Genomic DNA, 22,705 nt, shown 5'->3' on the forward strand with positions numbered 1-22,705 from the left:
TGGACATGCGGAACATAGGAAAAAGACTGTTGAACTTTGCCAAAACAAGTCAGAACAGTCTTTTAAGATTCCTACTTTACGGAAGAGTCTGCCAGGTATTCCGCAGGACAAAGAGGAAAGTAACTGATGAATTTTGCTAACACAAGGTAGGACATCCTTCAAATTTCCCACTTCACTAAAAAGTCTGCCAGATACTCTCAGCCTGTAGGATGAAGCTGAATGCCCCAATATTACAGAGGAATTTTGAGTGACTATCTATGCAATCAAATGTCTCTGTTGTTAGGTAATATTGCATCTTTCTGGGTCTTTGATGGAGTTGAAGACTAAAGAGTTATAGTTGCACTTTTCCCTCATTATGATAGAAAATAAATTAGGTATAAAACTTTGCATTCATAAGATTGGATAGATAATGGAGTATTTTTTCTGAATACGCTAACTACAACTGGACTGAATATTGTATATATAATTCTTACTTGATAACTGTTTTGTTATATGTAGTTTTACTATGTTAAAGTTAAAACCTTCCATTTTTATTCAGACAAAAAAGCAAAAAATAGCATATTCATTAAAAATATGTTACATTTGTTTATATGGTAATATTTGTTTAAGATGCAAGGATGGGTTGCATTCTTTTATGCTGCATTTATTTAACTCTGTGAAACTGTGTTACTTTACCTGTCTAAAACACCTGATTGGTCGAATAAAGAGCTGAATGGCCAATAGTTAGGTAGGAGAAGGGATAGGCAGGGCTAGTAAGCAGAGAGAATAAAAAGGAAAAGAAATCTGAAAAGAAAAGATAGAGGGGCAGGAAAAGAAGGGGTCAGCCACACAGTCACACAGTCAGACATGGAGTTAGAAGGAAATACATCTGGCAATGGATGGAGATAGAGACAGAGACCCACATTGGAACACTGGACTTAATTCCCTAGGTCCAAACGAGAAGCAGAAGGAAAGAGAACGTGAGCAAAGAAGGCAAGACCAGAAGGAACCTTCATCCAACGATGGATGGCGATACAGACGGAGATCCACATTGGAGCACCGGACTGAGCCCCCCAAGGTCCAAATGAGGAGCAGAAGGAGGAAGAACACGAAAAAGGAAATCAGGACCGCGAGGGGTGCGATCACCCACTGATACAAGGGGACTGATCTAATGAGAGTTCACCAAGGCCAGTTGGACTGAGACTGAACGAGGACTCAATCCAACCAGATTCTCTGAATGTGGCTGGCCCGGAGTCTTTCTGAAAAGCCATTGACAATGACACTGGGACTTGTTTCCTCTGCATATACTGGATTTTTTGGGATCAAGTCTGTTTGGATACTCACCTTCCTGGACCTGAAGGGAGTGGGGAGGAACTTGAACTTCCCACAGGGCAGGAAACCCTGACTGCTCTTAGGGATGGAAAGGGAGGAGGAGAGGGAGTGGGGGGAGTGGGAGGGTGTTGGGAGGGGGGCGGAAATGGAAACTTTTATAATTTAATAAACTTTGAAATAAAAAAAGAAAAATTAAAATAATAAAAAAATAGAAAGAAAAAAAAGAAAGGTAAAAGCTCAGGGGCAAAAGGTAGACAGGATAATTTAAGTTAGAAAAACTGACTAGAAACAAGCCAAGCTAAGACCTGGTGTTCATAAGAAAGAATATGCCTCTCTGTATTTATTTGGGAGCTGACTGGTGAGTACCTTAAAGAACAAAGAGTCTAAAAAACCTTACAATTTATGCCAATTATTTATTTTTTTCTCTATGTGGATTCTTAAGCAGAATAGATTACTAAAATGCATATGCAAATGTGTCTATGTGCATATCTATGAATATCATATGCGTATATGGGTGTGCATTAGTGAATAATACATGTATAGGCTCCATATGTGCATACATGAACTAAATAACTACATTTATATATTTAGCAAGAAACCTGCTATTAGGACTGTAAATTTTCTTTTAATTAAACTAATTCCTTCTTAGGAATAATATGACCCAAAAGAATGTAAATGAAACTATTGTTGCTCAATTTTAAATCACTATGCCAATTCATGAAAAGGGAATTCGAATTCACTGTTGGTGGGAATGTAAAAATAGTACATGATTATAGAAATTTCTGTAGAGTTTTCTTATAAAACTAAAAATTGAAATATCACACAACCCAGTTGTACCACTCCTGGGCACCCACCCAAGAAACTCCACATCTCATCACAGAGATATATGTAAATCCATGTTTGTTTCTGATTGGTTCACAATAACAAGGAGATGAAACCAGCTCAGATGTCTATCACCTGCTGACTGCACTATGAAATGGTCTGTGTTCACACACTGGAAATTTATTCAGCTTTTATAGTAAAAAAAATTACAAATTTGAATGAAATAGTTGAAAATGGAAAATATCACATTAAGTGAAGTGATCCAAGCTCAGAAAGATAAACACTACACTTTGTCTCATGCAGTGCCTCATTTCTAATTTTAATATATGTGTGTAATTGTGTTGGAAGAAGTCTGAGTAGAGGTCAGGAAACTAAAGAGGCTCACATGAGGAGAATAAAGAATCTTTAAGGGAAAGAGAGGGAAGGATAATAGAACCATATGTCATGAAAGTGAAAGGCAGATACTTAGAGTGGAAGGCTACAAATGAAAGTGGGGACAGGAAGATGGGTGAGAAGATCAAGCAGGGCCTGGGGGATGTCAATTAACCAACACTAAAGTTAGTTTTTACAGATAACACTTTCTAAAATCGTAAGCAAAACTTTTAGAGACAGAACAAAAAATGAACGTCAAGTTTAGCCCAACTAATTTGAGGACAAAATTAACTAAGCATATTCTCAGCAGTTTTGGTGTTTTTTTTTTTTTTTTTGTGAGGGCCACCTGCTTTTCCTTTGGCTTGTTACTCTGGCTGTTCACACTTTTACCCACATGCCTGGCATTTACCATACTATTGTTTGAAAGCACTGAGATTTTAAGAGGATGTGTGTGGGGTCATGCTTAGGCCATGGTCAGCTGCTGTAATAATTACAGTGCTTGTTATCTAGTGAAAGCTTTTTTTGGCAGGTTGCCACCAGAAGGCTACAACTTGCATCCAAGTTTATTTTCATTAAGTATTTGGGGTTTGCCATTCTGTTTAAAATGAGATTTAAATCCAGCTTAAAAAGCTAATATAGGCATTGCATAATCCCCCAACTATGGAGCATGTTCCTGAATTCATTTTGAAAAATCAATTAACTGATTGTTTTAAACACTGTCACAAAGTCGGGGAATTATCCGTATGTACATTTCTGATGCTAGTGATTAATATGTATCTATGCGTAAAGTATAGTATATTATCCTTTTTGTAAAATTTGTGTTTATGTATTTATTTGTATGTGTGTGCTTGTGTGTTTTGTGAGCATATTTGGAATGTGTATAGTGTCTGAGAACACAAAAGGGTATCAGATCCTCTAGGTCTGGAGCTACAGCTGTTGATAACCACCCAAAATGGGTGCTAGGAAACAAACTATATCCCTTGGAACTGCACCAAATGCTTTTAGTAACTGAGCCATTTTTCAGTCCCCAATACAGCACATTTTAGAGCCAGATATTTTTATGAATGGAAAATTTATAATATTATACATCATCTAATCTTTCTTTTACTATAAAAATAAAGACGAAATAAAAATGTGAGTAGTAAAGGGAGTATTTCCTTATCATAGCAATACTCTCAATTTTACAATGAACTTAAACTTGTTGCAGAATGTCTTCAAATAAAAACAATCTTTTTAAATAAAAAACTGACTATACTTGAGAAACTTCTTTCATGAAGTCTAATAGTTTTTAAAAATATTCTTGACAAAACTTTTTTTTATCATATTCTTTCCTTTCACCTACTTCTCCCAGATCTCCTCCACGTCCATATCTTAAAATCAGTTATGTTGCTATCTGTCTACAAACCAATGTGAGACTAGCTGTACTGAGAAACTTTGCTTACTGTTGATTATATATACCATTTGCAAGGGAGATATTTAGTCATTTATATATGTATATATATATATATATGTGTGTGTGTGTGTGTGTGTGTGTATTTAAGTGTGTGTATATATACACACATTTAAATGATCTGAGAATTTTGCTTAAGTGTGAATAACTGGTCAAGGGTAAACAAGAGGAACTATGAAAATGACACCAGAAATCTGAGCAAGAAAATGTTGCTCACATGAAGTCCTCAGGTGTTATAAGGTGATGGATTAAAAATATTCTTTTTGCAATTATATTGCAATTTAAGAGGTTATTACAGAAAAGATGGGAGTGGAAAGTTCTTTATCAGATTCTGGGTTGACGAGATGATGATTATGCATTCAGTTAGGGTAATGTAGGAAGAATAATTCCACTCTTCTCTTCCAATTTGATTATATCTTATATCGACCTCATAAATTTCAAATACCTAGAAGACAAGTTTATGAGTGTTCTAAAAAATTATAAATATTTAGGTTATAGATATGATAATTACTCTTATTTGATCTTCAGGAAAAATACTACCCGCTCATTATAATGTATTCCACACATAGGTAAAATAATTATGTGTCAACACAGAGAAATGCCAGTAGTTAGTATCATGGACCTACATCTTATTACCAACAAGATAGCAATAACAAGCAAGCAATCAGACAAACAAACAAACAAAAAAACAAGTATCTAAAACTCTTGTATACACCTTGTATTGTTTGCTCGTATGAGTCTAACATTTTACAATAATAATAGGTTCCAACTAAATGAAATATATTTTCTGTAAATATGTGTGTGTCTGCGTGGTGATTGTTCATAATCTAACAAATAAAGTTCCCCTGAAGATCAGAGTGCAGAGCTAGCCACCATTTAGCCATAGAGGCTAAGTAGTGCTAGCACACACATTTAATCCCAGCAGTCAGGAGGCAGAAACAGATGGAGCTCTGTGAGTTCAACGCTACCCTGGGCTACAGTAGTCTCAAAGAGAAACAGAACCAGGCAGTGCTGGCTCACACCTTCAATCCCAGTATTTGGGAGTCACACACCTTTAATCCCAGCACTAGGGAGGTAGAGACAGAAAGGGATATGACTGGGTGGAAAGAGGAATGTAAGTCAGGAGGAGACAGGAGCTCAAGGCATTCATTCTGAAGATTCATAGAGATAGGATCACCCTTTCGGTCTAAGGATTCAGTAGAGGTAAGATATTAGAGGGTGAACGCTGAAAGATCAGAGAAGCAGCTTTCACCTTCTAATATCTGATTCTTGGGTTTTTTTTTTACTATTAATACCAATAGAAAACATGCTAAGCGTGTGTTCAAATTTCATATAAAATCTATAGAGCAGTATGAAACTCAAAATTGAGTGATCTCGCTGACACAGTTTCTTTGTCTGTAACATGGCACTGATAAACATTAAGCTGAGCTGATAGTTTTGAGTCTTTCACAAAGAAACATGAAGGTCCAAGAGGTAGCAGAGATAATATCTATTAAGTGTCTAAAATGTACAAGCACTAAGCATATATAGGATAGCATCCCATGCATACAGCAACACCTATGAAGCATTGGTGAAGAAAGCTTGCCCATTGCTTATTTATTATCTCACGCATCACATCAATGACATTGTTTCCCTATGAAACATGTGGACAAACCCTTTTGGCCTCTGTACAAACTTCCTGCACACTTCCACCACCTTCCACTCTTTTGGATACATGAGTAACAGGGAGCATCTGATTTTGAAATCCATCTCTCGAAAGGGAATCAGTGCTTTATGAAGCTCCATGACAAGTCATCAAAGGGTCATTTGCTGAGAAATCTGAAGAGCTCAAACTAGGATACAGCAGCAGGAAGTTGATTTCTAGAAGTGATTGATGTTGATGTCTGTGAAATTAAGAGTAAGTTAACATAATTATATGACTGTAAATGAACAAAAGAAAATCAAATGTTTACTAAGCAAATTAAAATGACCAAAAAAATCAGGCCAATATTTAACAATTACACAAATTGGTAGATATTTGGATTATATTAACACTGTATGAATCAAGTGTTCATATGTATACTTAGTATAATACACAGCTTTCAGAGTAAAGTGACATAGTTTTGCTGTATTTGAGTTACTCTAGACAAACTATGTAAGCATATTTCAAGTCAAACCTACTACAATCATAAGGATATTAGCAGTAAATAACATTATGATGTCATTCCTGAAAGAATATATATTTACACGTGGTTTTTTGGCTCATTCAGTAGCAAAGAACTGTCATCGAAATGGAACCATGCCATTTTGTTTTGCAGTATTGCTCTTGGAGGACAGGACTTATGTTGCAATGATGTATAGGAAATGTCCTTCAAAACTTTAAGATTGTCTCCTTTGAAATCAGAGTCCATGAACCAATGGGAGCAGACTCATTTACACATATTGAAGCCTCCTCTTTAGGAGTTGTGACTCCAGAGAATCTGAGATAACTGCTTAGTAGCAAACTGCTGTAGTTTTTAAATTTCTAATAAACAACATATAAAGAAAATGAAGACATGTATATATAATATTATATGTTTATAAATATTTGTATGTATTATAACATAAGAACATTTATTAGAGTTTAAAAGCAATATTCCAGGTCAAGTAAACTGTGCCTCTTGGCGGCTGCCTGGAAGAGGAGAATGGTGAACAGAACTAGAAAGCCATGTTGTTTATACTAAGCTACCAGGAAGGTCAACCACCTGGGGCAGGCAGCCAAGTGGCCAGGAGAGAAAAAATAAGAAATTCAGAGTGTTGACGAAACCCAAGGAGGGATAGAAATTAAAGAGAAAAAGGCTACACTTTCCTGAACAATCCAGAAAACTGGGCAGACATACAAAGGTGAATATCTATGGTTCTGTAAGACAATGCCCAAGTATCCTTTTTAATTTGTTGATGTCATTAGAGGGACTTGAAATTAGATTAAAAATTGGAGAAACTTCATTCCATTCTCTTAGAATTTCATACTGTAGGGATGATCTGCCATTTCAGTGACAGGGACTGTCAATACGCTTTAATACTTGACAAGTGCTAGTGGGTATAAGACACAGTGGCTGTCTTTCATGGAGTTGTCAACCCAAGTAGAAAGAAACCCCCAGGGCATTGCAATTTTGTAAATACTTCAATTGCTTCTTAAAGTATTACACTTTCTAAATGTATTTATTGCCAACTTCAGTTTTTAGTTTTTAAGTTTCCTTATTTTCTGAAAAATATTATAGGAAAATCCTAAAACACAAAATAATTACTTTTACCCATTAAAAATTGATAAGGGAGCAGGCCCAAGTCAGTGACTTCTGCAGAAGCAGGTATGAGGGAGCAACCACCTAGGGAGCAGACCTGAGCCAGAGACCTCTGTGGGACTGGATCCAGGCCAGGGACCTCCACAGGAGCAGAGCCAAGCCAGCAACCTCTGCTGGAGCTGGCCCAAGCCAGCGACCTCCACAGGAGCAGGTACAAGGGAGCAACGAGCAACGGAGCAGGCCCAAGCCAAAGACTTCTACTGTACTGGGCCCAGGTCAGGGACCTTGGCAAGGGTAAGCCTGAGCCAAGGGTTTCTTTAGGAACAGGCCCAAGTCAGCAACCTCTGCTGGAGTAGACCCAAACAAGCAACCTCTGTGGGAGCAGGTATGAAGGAGTGACCACCAAGTGATCAGGCCCAAGTCAGAGACCTCTGCAGTACTGTGCCTAGGTCAGGGACCTCTGTGGGAGTAGGCCCAAACCAGGGACATCCACCGGAACAGGACTGAGCCAACAACCTATGCCAGAGAAGGCCCGAGCCAGCAACTTCAGCCAAGACAGGCCCGAGCCTGTCACCTCCACAGAACCAGGTCTGAGCCAGCAACCTCAGTGGTAGCAGGCCCAGGCAAGGAACCTCCACGGGAGCAAGCCTGAAGGACCTCTGGGATTGCAGAGCAAACCCTGGAAACACTGAGTGACCTCTGGAAATGCCAAGTAACTTCTGGGGTGATTGGAACTGTGGCCCTGATTATACTACAAGAGGCAACCATGTGAGACTTGGATCTACTGGCACCTGAAAAATTGACCACCAGAGACACAAACCCAACTACACTTATCAGGGGGAAAGAAGGGTAGACAAGGTAAGAGCACACCATAAAGAGCAACACGACACCAACAAAAACTAGTGGCTATATAACAGCAAGATTGAACACCCCAATATAGATGAAGCAGAAGAAAATAACAATAAAAATAACTTTAGGAGTATGTTTGAGGCCCTTAAAGAGGAAATGAAAGACTCCCTCAAAGAAATGGAAGAAAAGACAAACAAAAAAACTGGGAGAAATCAAGAAATCTCTTAGTGAAAACCAAAAAAAAAAAAGCAATGGAACAGATAAGAGAAATGATTCAATATTTGAAAACTGAAATAGAGACAATAAAGAAAACACAAACTGAGTGTATTATAGAAATAGAAAATAAAGGAAAATGATCAGGAATCACCTATGCAAGCATAAACACCAGAAAACAAAAGATGTGAGATAGGCTCTCAAGTGCTGAAGATACAATAGAGGAAATAGACTCACCATTCAGAGTAAACATTAAATCTAAAAAAGCTTATCACAAAATATCTAGGAATATGAGACACCATGAAAAGACCAAACCTAAGGATAATAGGGGTAGAAAAAAGAGAAGTCAAACTCAAAAACATAGAAAATACGCTCAACAAAATCATAGAAGAAAATTTTCCCAGCCTAAAGAAAGATATGCCTATGAAAATACAAGAAGCTTACAGAACACTAAATAAATTGGAAAAAAAAATCCCCCTCATTGAATCTTCTCAAAAATTGACTACATATGAGGTAACAAAGCAAACCTCAGCAGATACAAAAAAATATGGAAAAACCCCATGTATCTTATCAAATCACCACGGCTTAAAATTAGAATTCAACACCAACACTAATTTCAGAAAGCCCACAAACACATGGACATTAAACAATGCTCACATACATCCCTAATGGTTCAAAGAAGAAATAAAGTAAAAGACTTCCTAAAATTTAATGAAAATGACCATACAACATACTCAGATTTATGGGACACAATGAAAGCAGTGTTAAGAGAAAAGTTTATAATGCTAAATGTCTACCTAAAGAAGCTGGAAAAATCCCACACTAGTGAGTTAACACAACACCTGAAAACTCTGGAACAAACAGAAGCAAACTTACCCAGGAGGACTAGATGACAGAGAAAATCAACAAAATAGAAACAAAGAAAACAATACAAAGAATCAAAGAGACAAAGAGTTGGTTCTTCAAGAAAAACAAACAAACAAAAACAAACCTCTATCCAAACTGACCAAAAGGCATAGAGAGAATATCCAAATTAACAATATCAGAAAAGAAAAGAGGGACATAACAACAGACACGGAGGAAATCCTAGAACATCAATTACTATATCAGATAGATATTGGAAAGAGTGAGTAACCTTATGTTGTTCCTAATTTCAGTGGGATCGCTTTGAGTTTCTCTACATTTAGTTTGATGTTGAATGTTGGCTTGCTGTATTATGCCTTTATTATGCCTAGCTATGTTCCCTGCATTCCTGCTTTCTCCAAGACTTTTTCATGGAGGAGAGTTGTATTTTGTTGAAGGCTTTTTTCAACATCTAATGAGAAGATCATATTTATATTTCAGTTTGTTTATATGATGGATTACATTGACAGGATTTTGTATGTTGAATGATCACAGCATCTCTGGGATGAAGACTTCTTGGTCATGGTGGATGATTTTTCAGATGTGTTCTTGTGTTTGGTTTATCAGTATTTTATTGAGTATTTTTGCATAAATGTTCATGAGTGAGATTGGTCTGTAATTCTCTTTCTTAATAATGCCTTTAAGTGGTCTGGGTATCAGGGTAATTGTACTCTCATAAAAGAGTTTGTTTCTATTATGTGGAACAATTTGAGGAGTATTGGTATTAGTTCTTCTTCGAAAATCTTGCAGAATTCTGGGCTGAAACCATCTGGTCCTGGTCTTTTTGTGGTTGGGAGACTTTTGGTGAGTGTTTCTATTTCCTCAGCAGTTATAGCCTTATTTAATTTGCTTATCACGTCCAATTTAATTTTAGTAAGTGATATTTATCCAGAAAATTGTCCATTTCCTTTAACTTTTCCAATTTTGTTGAGTACAGGTTTTTGAAGTATGACCTTGAAAAACATCTAAAACAATGTATAATCACTATTTTATAAAATCAGCATAATTCCTAACCACATTCTAAATATTTGTCCTTGCATCCAAAGATAAGTATAATCCTTGCCCTTCATCAAAGCAGTTTCCTTTTGCAAGAGAGATCATTACAGAAAACCACAGCCAATCAAAATGCAGAGTTGTAGAGCCTTGTAACACCCAGTGGCTAAAGCTATAAAACAACTCCCATACCAAAGACTCAGGGAACATTATGGAAGAGGAGGTGGAAAAAATGTAACAGCCAGAGAATCAGAGAGTTTTCTGTGTGATTATGTCTCTTGTATTGTCAGAAGCTATACCAATAAAGTATAACTATCATGAATGCTTTGAGATTCCCCTCTGTTTGCTGTGAATATGTTTTATTACCTTTGGTTAACAAAGCAGCTGCTTTTGCCTATGGCAAGGCAGAATATAGGTAGCCAGAAAAACTAAACTGAATGCAAGGAGACAGAATGCAGAGTCAGACAGATTCTATGTAGCTACCGAAGGAGGAAGATGACAGAATCTTACCAGTAAACCACAAGCCTCATGGTAAAATATAAAATAATAGAAATGGGTTAGTTTAACATGTAAGAGCTAGCTAGAAATATGCCTGAACTATTATTAGACCAAATATTGTTCTAATTAATATGCTTCCTTTTTTGATTATTTGGGTCTGGGTGGCTGGGAAACCAAAAAACAGTCTCCATTTAAAAATGGTACTCAAATGTTTGGTGACAATATCCACATAAAGCCTAAGAAAGCTAAAAAAGAAGGTTTTCTAGACCCACAGAAATGGAATCAATTGGAGCTTTTTTGTTGATAGCTGCTTATTTTTAATTTCTTTTTTATTACTTTATAAATAATACCAAATTTTCCACTTTTTCCCCTCCTCCCACTTCCCACCCGCTCCCTCCCACCACTCCCCTACCCCCTCCAGTCCTAAGAGAAGGCAAGATACCCTGCCCTGTGGGAAGTCAAAGACCTTGCCCCCTATATCCAGATTTAGGAAGGTGTGCATCCAAAGAGAATAGGATCCCAAAAAGCCAGTACATGCAGTAGTGAAAAATACCAGTGCCATTATCATTGGCCCCTCAGTCACCACCAATTCAGAGGGTCCAGTTTGATCCCACGTTCGTTCAGTACCAGTCCAGCTGGAGTTGGTGAGCTCCCATTAGCTCAGGTACATTGTCTCAGTGGGTGGACCAACCCCTCGCGGTCCTGACTTCTTTACTTATATTCTCCCTTCTTTTGCTCTTCAACTGGACCTTGGAAGCTCAGTCCAGTGCTCCAATGTGGGTCTGTGTCTCTATCTCCATCTGTCGCCGGACGAAGGTTCTATGGTGATATTTAAGATAGTCATCAATCTGACTATGGGACAAGGCCAGTTCAGGCACTCTCTCCTCCACTGCCCAGCGTCCTAGCTGGGATCATCCCGTTGACTCCTGGGAACCTCTCCAGAGCCAAGCCTCTCACCAACCCCAAAATGGCTCCCTCAATTAAGATATCTCCTTCCCTGCTTCCATATCCATCTTTCCTCCATCTCAGCCATCCCACTACCCCCAGCTTTCCCCAACCCTCCCTTTCTCCCTTCTCTCTCCCCTCCTTTCCTCTTCCCCCCATTCTCCCCACCCCCATGCTTCAAACTTTTGCCTGGCGATCTTGTCTGCTTCCAATTTCCAGGAGGATCTGTTTGCTGGTGGTGAACAGAGGTGCCACTACTTCAAGAGAAGGCTTCCTGATTCAGCATTAGCCTCAAAAACTGTGTGGCTCCTTTAAGCAACAGTTTCCTGATTCATGCTGGTCCTGTTAATGAAGCAGTTGAATGGGATTTGTGTGCAAGGGGCAGCAAGTTACTTGGTGGTGGCATAGCCCAACTGTTTCTGAGACTTGGGGTGGTAAACACGGCTCCCAGAGCTGGCAGTAAATGAGCCTCTGCCGTGCTGGAAAGCCATGCAGGGTATAACCAATAGCCAAAGTGGCTGCCCTGGTCCTAATCATGACTACCTAACAGTTTACAACAGTGATCAAAAAAGGATTAAAGATACGCAATAAAGACAAATTCAGACAGAAATAAACCTCTGAATGCACCACAGTGTGATTAAAAAATGTACACAGGCTTGAAAAAACAAAAGAGGTATAGGCAGTTATAGAAGGAAATAGCTTTTAAAAAATCTTTAAAGAAAGAGTAAAATTAATATAAAAGAGTACAGACAGTCCTAGATTAAACGAGTAAATATAATCAAATAAATCTTCTAGCTGAAGTTTGACAACAGTGCAAAACTTTGATTTCATGAAAACATTTTGTTTGAGTTGGTCTTGAATTATTGCCATTGTAATGAATTGCCGCAAGTGTAGGTATTCACAGGATGAAATTAGTATGTGTGGAATTACACATGTTCTAGATTACAGTCCATTTCTATGTAGATGGTTCCCTAATATAATGCTGATATATGACTTGTTATACACAGGAAAGCTTCCAATTTTCAGAAAACAATGTTGTAGCAACAACTGACAGTCAATATCAAGAAAAACTGCAATAATTTTAAAGCACAGCTTACATCACACATAGTTCAAATCCATGTTAATAGATGTACTTTTCAGAAATGAGCCTATGCTAATTGCATGCTTGTTCTACATTCTATTCCTGTTTAGATTTGTGACGTAAAGTCTGTGTTTTCTAAACATCTGGATCTCATTCAATAAATTCAACCTCTTGTTGATAACTGGAAAGAAGACAGAAAAGGAAAGATGCTGGCTGTAAAAATGCAATGCTGTTGGTATTCAGTCTGACATTCATTGTATTCCTTCAAGGTCTGACCATTAAGTTGTAGAGCTTCAGAGATTGAGCAGAGTATGGTGTTTATATTTTTTCCACAGGGGAAGCGTCAGTTTTCTATATTGCATGTGCAAGTATGTTTAAATTAGAGTAGTGTTAAAAAAAAAACTTCCACCTACATTAAAATGGGATGAAGTCTTGCCAAAATTGTTTGTGAGTTTCTTACATGCCTAACATGCTTGTCCTTTCTCACTGTAACTAGTATCATTGGAAAAATATATACTGGCTAGACTGTGAACAGAGGTTGTAAAAAAAAAGCATTCTCTCATCATAGTCAGCACCTGTCAGCGCCTTCAACAAGACAGACCTATAATAAGGACTCAAAATATATATGTTTTTGTGAAGATGTACAAGTGTTCATTTCTCTGGGAGCATGGCCAAGAATGCAATTGCTAAGTCAGACACTGAGTGTGTGTGTTTACATTTAAAGTGCTAGGCTGTTTTCCAAAGTAGCTATAACGTTTTAAGTTTCTATCAGCAATGTCTGAGAGCTTTGTTTTTTCTCGTGCTGGCAACAGATAATATGGATTACATAAAAGTTTCCACAACATTGAAGAATTGAAGTAATTCTTTATTCTGAAGTAAGCTCCCCCTCATATCCCAAATTGGCTATGCTCTAGTAAGCTCAGTCAATGGAGTTTAAGGGAGAAGGGAAAAAAAGAAGCCTGGATTTGTAACAATTTCCTGATGGCTAGTTATAGACGATTTCAGCATGGCTGACTTCAAACTACCCATGTGACTGAAAACAACATAAGGAAGAAAACACAGGTGGTCCTTTCAAGATGGCATATATCAGTTCCAGAACACTGCTGCACATTCATGAGCAAACACAATATACCTTGACAAGCATGTATATGTACACACATGTTCATGTGTATGCACACAGAATAGCACATATATACAATGACCCTTTATGAATATAGGTGGATGATGAAGTAAAAATGTATCCTGAATTTATTAGAATAGCATCATAATCAAAATATAGAAATATATAAAATAATAAGTCCAGATGATAGATATGTTTTGGAAATAAACATTTATGTCATTGTAAAAGATTGAAAGAGATCGAACATTGCTTTCAGTTAATAGTATTTATTTCTAGGTAGTTGGATAGTGAGTGAATTTAATTTTTCTGTTTTTTTTTAATTATCCCAATTTACCTCAGTGAAGTGCTCTTTTAAAAGAATAAATACACACTTCCCAGTATAAAGATTATAGCTGAGGTAGCAAACTGTGCAAACTACCACTGTTCATAAACAGAAATCACACGGGGCCAATCAAAGATGGTACCAGGAGAGAACATACCTGGGCATGAAATTTCTCTCTGTCTCAGAAAAATTGTCAAGAAGGTTTCTTGAGTACCCACGTTGATACTTATGAAAGGCGGGGAGAGGGGATCTCAGAGGATCATCGTTAGGAGGAATTTCAGATCAGTGAAGGGACCTGAGTTTAGATTCTCTTTCTTTCTATTTGGTCAAAGCTAAACTCTCAGTGTCTTGATTTCCTCAGGTTAATTCCTTCTATCATTAAAAAGTGTCAGCACATTTTATGAAAATGAGCAATGTTTGCAAAGTTTTCACTCTGCTTTGTATTTTCTTCTTGAAAGGTTTAGTGTATCTCCAAAAAGTCTGACATGAGCTTTTGTAGGATAGTGGCATTAAAAGTTCTACGACTGGCACACTTCAGTTTAATAAAGTAGATGAGATTTTTGGAAATAGCAGGGTTTTTGTTTTAAATTATGGAGAAATTACATATTATCAAAACATCGAAAAGCTATACATCACATTTTTAAAACCAATAGCAGAATGCAAATTTCTTCCTTTTATGCAAACCATTCTTTTTCTGTTTATTCAACAGATTCTTTAGAGCATAGCCGCTCCATGAACATTATCATAATTGAGGGCAAATTAACACGGAAATATAAACAATAAACAATATTCATTAGTATATTTTGTGGTGTTTGTTTTATCATAGTATATTTTCTGCTTAAAGCCTTTGCTTTTCATTTTTCATTTGGTCTATAGTTATTAGTAAAATATTTTCATTTATAATTGAGTTCATGGAAATAGCTCTCACTGCTATTCACTAGTAAATCTATCTCAAGGATGAAGATGTAATTATCGAAACTATATCTTCATTCCAGAATGACTGACAGAGGGAATCATTTATTATGTATGAATGAATGTGACAAAATACTGCTAAGCAGGCAGGACATTAAAGGCAGAAACAAGGAAAGGCTTTCTTCATCCCATGCTTTGTGCATGTTCTATGTGTAGAAATTTTGTTGATGAGCTTTAAGTTTTTAGAGGAAGTGTTTGGAGTAGATACAGACAACAAAGTCAATAGTGCACAGACAGCTAGGGTCATGTGATATTTGTTATCTTGACCCTTTACTCTAAATGCCCCATCCTATTTTGTTGTTAAAAAAGAGCAAATGTACTTATTCATATTATGACAATGCACAGGAGCAGATGACTTTGTTTTTTTGTTGTTTTTTTTTAAATTAGAAAGTTAATGTTTATTAAGAGAGTTGTCATGAGCAGATGACTTTGATGTAGCAAAATTAACTGTTAAAAGCTCAAGGTCTGGTTGTAATTTGTGAGCCCAGATTATTTTGGGCTGCTCTTATACTAACATGAGTCTGTCCCCGTGTTAATGTCATGGCACTGTTACCAATACCCCTCTGCCCATTTGTTCACTACAATCAACTCTTGCTTCATTGTTGTATTCAGGATCAGAAATCATTTTCAATTCAAAATAGATAAAGAAGCTGGGTAACCTAAATATAGATTATAGTTAGTTGGCCTTACCAATGGACTAAGAAAGGAAGAAATAATTAAAGTGGCTGTTTAATATAACATTCTCTTTTTTCAATCACCATAAATGGAACTATTGATATATTTATTTTATAGGCATATCCTTCAACAACTCTGCTTTTAAATGTTTCAACTTGCCTTTATTCATCTTTGTCTGTTGGTTTTATTAGAGATATAAAAGTATCATTTATTTGAAGTAACTTAACTTAAAGTTATTTCTCTGAGCCTTTTGAAATTTTATCTCCTTTAAACACCAAACATATATTTAATATTATATTCAAACTCTCTATTCATAGGCTAAAGAATAATGGAGATATTATTTTCTCCTCATTTATGAAGGATTTAGCAATGCAAGCTTATGTAGTTCTCTATTTTGGAGATTACTGTTATCTTTCATTGTTAATGTTCATAAAATTCAGTTTCTGACCCCTTTTACTTCATTCTCAAACTTTGGTCCTCATAAACTTTGGCGTTTTGGCAGCAGCAACTCCATTTCCTTAGTTGGTCAAGCGAAATGTGGCGTCATTCGTGCCTGTGCATGTGCGCATGTGATTATGTGTGTGTGTGTGTGTGTGTGTGTGTGTGTGTGTTTGTGTGTGTGTGTGTGTGCGCAAGCGAGCATGTCTGTATATGTGTCGTTTCACGTGCAGGTGTTTATGTGTGTGTACGGAGGCCAGAAGCTGATGTCAGTCACATTGCCCTTCACATACTGCTTATTGGTGCAGCTTGGCTGGCTGGCCAATAAGCTCCAGGGATTCTCTTATCTCTTCTCCTCCCATGTCCCCTGCACCCCTGCATCCCTGCTCCCCTGCACCCCTGGAAGTTGCAGACATGTACCACCACATTCAGCTTTTACATGGCTGTTGGAAATATGAACTCAAGTTCTCATGCTTATATGGCAAGCGCTTTAACCACTGAACCAAGTCCCCAGGCCCAAATGTAGCAAAGTTCTTTATCACACGCTATCTGATAACATACTTTCAACTATACTGAAGACCCAGCACTGAAGCAATAGATCACACACAGAGCCAAACTTCTCACTACCCTTTCTCATAGCAATAGACCAAACAATGATCAGAAAAGGAATATTTGCAATACTCTTCTAATTTCCTATTTAGAATTTGGTCATGCGTTGGTGGTAAGAATTTGAAGTTGTTGACTATAGTTGATAAAGTTCAGAAGTCATGTGTGTTTAATGTTCAGCTAGTAAAGGAAAATGGCATAGCTAATCTTAAGAATTTGAGAGAGTTGTTTTATTTTACCAAATTAGATATCTTCGTGGTCTGATACATTGGTCCATAAAACCAAACCAATCTAAACCAAAACAAAACAAAAAACAGACTAATATTAAAGAGGTATATTTCTAATCAATGAAAGGTAAGGATAATTTAAAATAGCTCCATCCGAAAGAAAAGTTATCTAGTTATCAGTATTGGTTAGCTGATGTCCAGGAGTCCTCAAGTCTAAACTCGGTGTAACTGTTTCCCAGGAAGTAGTAAACCAGTGAGACCATTATACAAACTTGTTACTAGGCTACTCCCACAGGACCTAAATTAGAATATTTGAAAGTTAATTGCACATTAGAAAGTGGTAAAGACGCTGAAATCTTATTAAAGTTTAAGAAACACATATAAGATTTTAGGATTAGTTCACCCTCATAACTTTATTGGTAAAGAAACTGCTGCTGTTTCAAAGGCATTGCAGTTATCATTAATCTTTTTTAGAGAAACATCCCAGCTATCACTGAGCTCTGAGGACATCTTAGACGTTTCTTTCACCTCCTCTTTTGTCGTGGTGAACTGTCTTTGTCAGGAACGAGAGCAATCCAAGAGCTGGTGGAGTGGAACAGGTACACAGGAATGTCAAGTCAACGTTTATTTATGACCTGCCAGTTAGGATGAACAAAATCTATCTGGATGACTTTAAAAGCTGCCCTTGTGGAGCACTCCATAGTGAGATGGCATATCTCACTTGTCACACTGGAAATGGAGACAGTACTATCCATATCAACGTGTCCACCTTCCCGTGTCTTACATTAATCATTTTATTTCTACTTGCCTGTCATGGCATTCTCACTTCCCGATGGATATTTTATTCATTCAGATAGACTATTTGTTTTAAATATTGAAAGCTCTGCTTATGATTGTACTTTTAAAGGCATATGCAACTGTTCCCCTTTGTGGAATTTAAGGAAATTGACATTAACCCCAAAGATGTGAATATGTTCAAATCATGTGGCTGATGGTGACATTACACCCACCTCATCATACACCAAAATTAACATTGTGAAGTGACATTTTTGGGATAATTATCATTTACTATTTTGTTGCCTTATGCATAAGACTTTATATGTTTTTTTTTAAATATTGATACAGTGTTTTATAAATGGCAGACCCTGAGATGTAATAATTTTGAAAACTCTATTTCTAGTTCCCATAAAAAATAATCTTATGTAAGTGTTGCAGGATATTTGATCACAGTGTGAATCACTGAGGTTGTGTGATTTACTGGAAAAACCTGCTTCTAGTTGGGTTGTGGGTCAGCCCTCACACACACCTTTACTACAAAAGCTTTCTGCTTGAATATTGTAATTAGGATTAAATAAAGTCAAGTCAACCATAGGTCAAGAGATGAAGCAAACAACCAGTTGACAGGAAGTGAATTCTGGATTATTAAGAGAAAAAAAAACATAAAGAGTAAGAGGGACTCAGGAGGACAGATAAGGAGATGCACAGAAAGCAAAGAACAGGGACATTCGAGTTTGAGGGGGTTTTTGAGATGGTGTAGGAAGAGAGAATGAGACTGGAATGTCTGCTATGGGGTGGGGGGAAAGATCAGATGGGTGCTTTTCTTTGCCTGTCTGAGATAGCAGGCTTTTGTCCCAGCATCTGACTATAGAGTTTTCACTGATAAAATCGAATCATTGAGATTTTGTTAAAAAATAACACGTAAGTAACTGACAAAGTGCAGGACACAATTAAGATAATGCTTTAAGGGTTCATTCCTCTTCATTGCAGAGTAACTTGGTATTGCCTGGTAGAGAAGCAAGCAGATACCAGTGTTCAGGACCGCTGCACTGATCAGGAGAGATATGATATCAGCAGGGAGGTGAAAGTCAGGGAATAATAAGGCAATAAAGAACTTCATGATGATACTCAAAATTTCAGTCTGGAAAAACACACAGTTGATTGGGAAGACAGTTTATATATACATAGCCCATTTATATTTTCATAGAAGAAACAATCGTCTATGTTACTAGGAAGAGGTAACTGAGCTCAAGACATCCAGATAACCCTTTTTGTTTTGGTGGGGGAGGGTGGCGTTGCTATTTAACGTGGACATTTACTCGTGATCCGGATTTTTATTATGGTGCACTAATTCTTTGCTTACCACCATAGTCAAATACTGAATGAGGATGAAAGTTACGTCTAATGGAACTTCCCGTTCCTATTATCTTGTGTCAGTTTCTGTGCTGTATCCCTTCTAACTTAAGTCAAACCAAGTACTTCTCATGTCTTCCTTTTCTCAGGTGCATGCTCCCCTTTGCATATGTAAAATACCATACTGCTTGTCTTAACTCAGTCAGTGGAGCAGCAGGCAACCTGACTTCTCTGTACAGTTTCAAACATGAATAATTTCCATACCAAAACTGCTAATATTTTTTTAAAAAAATTACTGTAATTTATTTCTATACATTGTTTTCTAAAAATAATATTTTTTACAAGTAGTTTACCTGAACATATGACATTTGATAGTAAATTATGATGGTCTGTTTGTTTCACAAGTGCTCAAATTAATAATGCATAGACCTTTCTATCATGATTTGCATTGATATTTTCAGAATTTTGGCAGACTAAGGGACCTTGGAAAATATGAATTCATTCATTTTATTATGTTCATGTTTATGTAGACTTAGTGCACTGCCTGCTTCACTTTTATGAAAGTTGGATGTATGTTTTCTGGTGGAGAAATTGCCATTTCATTTCCTATAAGTCCACATTTCAAAGCTTTATTCTGTTTGACAATCAGAGGTTTGCATCCAATTTCATTTTGGGTATTATTTTTGTGGCAATGAAATTCTCTCTTTATCTTACAGAGTTTGAATAATGTTTATTCCCTTGCATATTTGGCACCTCATAGGCTCAAACATATAATTACTTTATTTCCTGGTACTGTTCAGCTACCCAACTGTCATTCTAATCCTCGAAGCTCTTTGGAATATATATATTTTATGTGGTTAAGTGTTTTGTAAATCTGAATACAATTTCCTGAATTTGTTTATTTAATTTAGTGTACTATTTAACTTCTCTTTATACCTCTATCATTCTTTTACTAAAGATTTTCTCAGTATATTTATCATTAATGTTTCTTTGATAATTGATTACAGAAAACAATATTTCTTGTATTTATTATGACCTTTTCAGCATTGTTAGGTTAGATTAATATTTAACACTCCCAGACAGAAACTTGTATTTTGTTAATATTAAAAACCTACAAAAAAGAAGCATTTTTTTTTTACTTCTTGTGAAGAAAAGAATGAGTATCATGAGAAATTAATTTTTATCTACTCATTTTCTTTTCAAGCAAGAGTTCAACTCATAAGATTAAAATTATATAGAAATGATGAAGGCATGTAGGGGCATGGTTTTCAAGAGCAACAACCAAAACACAAAGGACCTGTTTTAAATGTTACAAAATTACTGAATGTGGGAGGACAGACTTTTGGGGGTTTGAAAAGAGGAAGGATATTTATGAATCTGGAAAAGAATTTATAATACCTAGGACCTGAATCATTAATGTTAGCAGAAGTCTTTCTTGTTTCCAATCTGGGGAGCTGGTTACTCCCTACATGTAAACATTCAAGGCTACCTGTACTGATCTCATATAAAACAATTAAAGAACATGTTGGAAGTTGGAGTTTACATGTGGTGACTTTTGTTGAGTCCATAATCACCATACTCTAAACAACAAATATTATCGTAGTGTTTGTAAAGCAACTTGATAGGTGACTACACTACAAGAATTCACTGAGCAAGCTTAATTTTACCTCAAACCCATAACAAGCTTGTTTTTGTAGTAAGGCTCATTTCATCTCTAAGATGGAAAGTCTGCAATAGTAACTCACAAATATCAATTAAGAAGAACTTCTGACCTCCAAAAGATAACAGTGGAAAGATAGCCTGAACTTAGACTGAGGTATTCAGTTAGAGTTTCTACTTAACCACATACTAGCCATACAATGGTGTATTATGTATAACTGAACATCAATGGTTTGAATAGGAAATGTCCCCAGTGCATTTATGTGTTGACTGTGTGGAGCTATAGAATTAAAGCCAACTTATAAGGTCACTTGAGACAGTATTGTAAAATTCTACCTAGTCCTTGGCCCTTCCTCTTCCTGCTTCTTGGTTGCCATGTGGTTAATTGTAATCCATACCATGCCCTTCTCAGCACGAGTGGCTGAAACCTTTTAAACATCAAAACAAATGAAAATGATTAGACGCTTTAAGTTGTGTTCAGTCAGGTGTTTTAATAACACCTATTGAAAACTTACTCACACAGACCTTGAAACAATATGAAAGCATTCCTGTTCACTGATTAGAAAAAAAAAGGAGTAATTGTCCCCTTTGAAACAATAGAGGTTGGTTCAAAATCATATTATGAAAACCATAAAATTTCAGAGCACTGTTGCCTTTTAAAATCACCCCTTATGAACAATGCCTCACCCATATAAGAAACTGTCAATTTTTCCTACAGTGCCTACTGTGCTTTCTGGATGTAATTCTAGAAAGTTATTAGGATTTTTTTAGTCTCCTTACAACTAGGGAATTCATTGCTCACATCTGTAAAATAGAAACTATCATAGAAGTGACCTGATATCTTTTATATACTATCAACACCCTCATATTCATATTCAATATTCATAATTTTGTTTCAAGATAAGCAGTTACCATTCCAACTACCCTTCCTCCATTCTTAGCATACTAACTCTTTCAGACTGAGCCACATAATAGAGTTCTGGAATCAGACAGGGAAGGTCATTCCTTGTCAATTAGTTAAGTTGCTTGCCAACAGTTGACTTTGATATTGGTGTCTCAGACTGACACTGAACAGATGAGATTCTCGTCAAATGAAATGGAAACGCACTCTAAACATACTTTCATTCTGTTCTTCACTTTCCATTTTTGCCCCACTTTTTCCCCTTGTCCACTGTGACTGTAAAGCTCATCAGCATGTTTATAAACAGAAATAACTAATGAAATTAAAATTAGCTATTAGAAAAAAACTAGTTAATAACTTCTTTTTTATTGATTTTAACTGAACTCTACATTTTTCTCTGTCCCTATTCCTGCCTCTTCCCTTCCCCCTTCACCCTCCCTCAAGGTCCTCATGCTCCCAATTTACTCAGGAGATCTTTTTCAAAGAAGGGCATTGGCACCAAACTCAAGGACACTGAAATAATCAAACTGAATGCCAGTGATGTTTATCAGGGTGCTAATAAACATTTTTCAATGACAGAAATGGTAAGTACTATTCATGGCTACAAAAACAATCACAACATTGATTTCTTTTTTCATTATAAGCATTTGTCACTGAAAAATCTGTTACTGAAGTAACTTCAGTATGTAATAGGCCAGCTTTTCAAAGGTCTTACACATAAACAATGTGAAAACGCAGCCACTCTGGCAAAGGAAGAGGTAGGGGCTACTGGGGCAATCTCCATCATCCACTCGAGAGACCTTTGCGGGATTCCAGAAAGCATGACATTTTGGAGGACCCTGTTCTGTAGTGATTTTTTGTGAAATATTCAAAACTAATACTCAATTCTGTATTTTCTTTCAATAGGAAAGATAAGCAAAAGAAGTATATAAAACAACTTGAATTTATATACTTACCC

The 22,705-nt window shown here is 36.6% G+C and overlaps 1 long non-coding RNA gene across 1 annotated transcript in view; it reads right to left on the minus strand.

Moving 5' to 3' along the window:
• Positions 1 to 5,419: 5,419 nt before the first annotated feature.
• The window catches only part of LOC146889698 (uncharacterized), a 62,230-nt gene continuing 44,944 nt past the window's right edge, over positions 5,420 to 22,705 (minus strand). Inside the window, exon 3 of the long non-coding RNA XR_014999954.2 lies at positions 5,420 to 5,838. This is a non-coding gene — a long non-coding RNA (uncharacterized LOC146889698). The remainder of the gene's footprint in view (positions 5,839 to 22,705) is intronic.

Source organism: Myodes glareolus, chromosome 25, assembly GCF_982192425.1.
Source record: "Myodes glareolus chromosome 25, mMyoGla1.1, whole genome shotgun sequence".
Taxonomy (NCBI): domain Eukaryota; kingdom Metazoa; phylum Chordata; class Mammalia; order Rodentia; family Cricetidae; genus Myodes; species Myodes glareolus.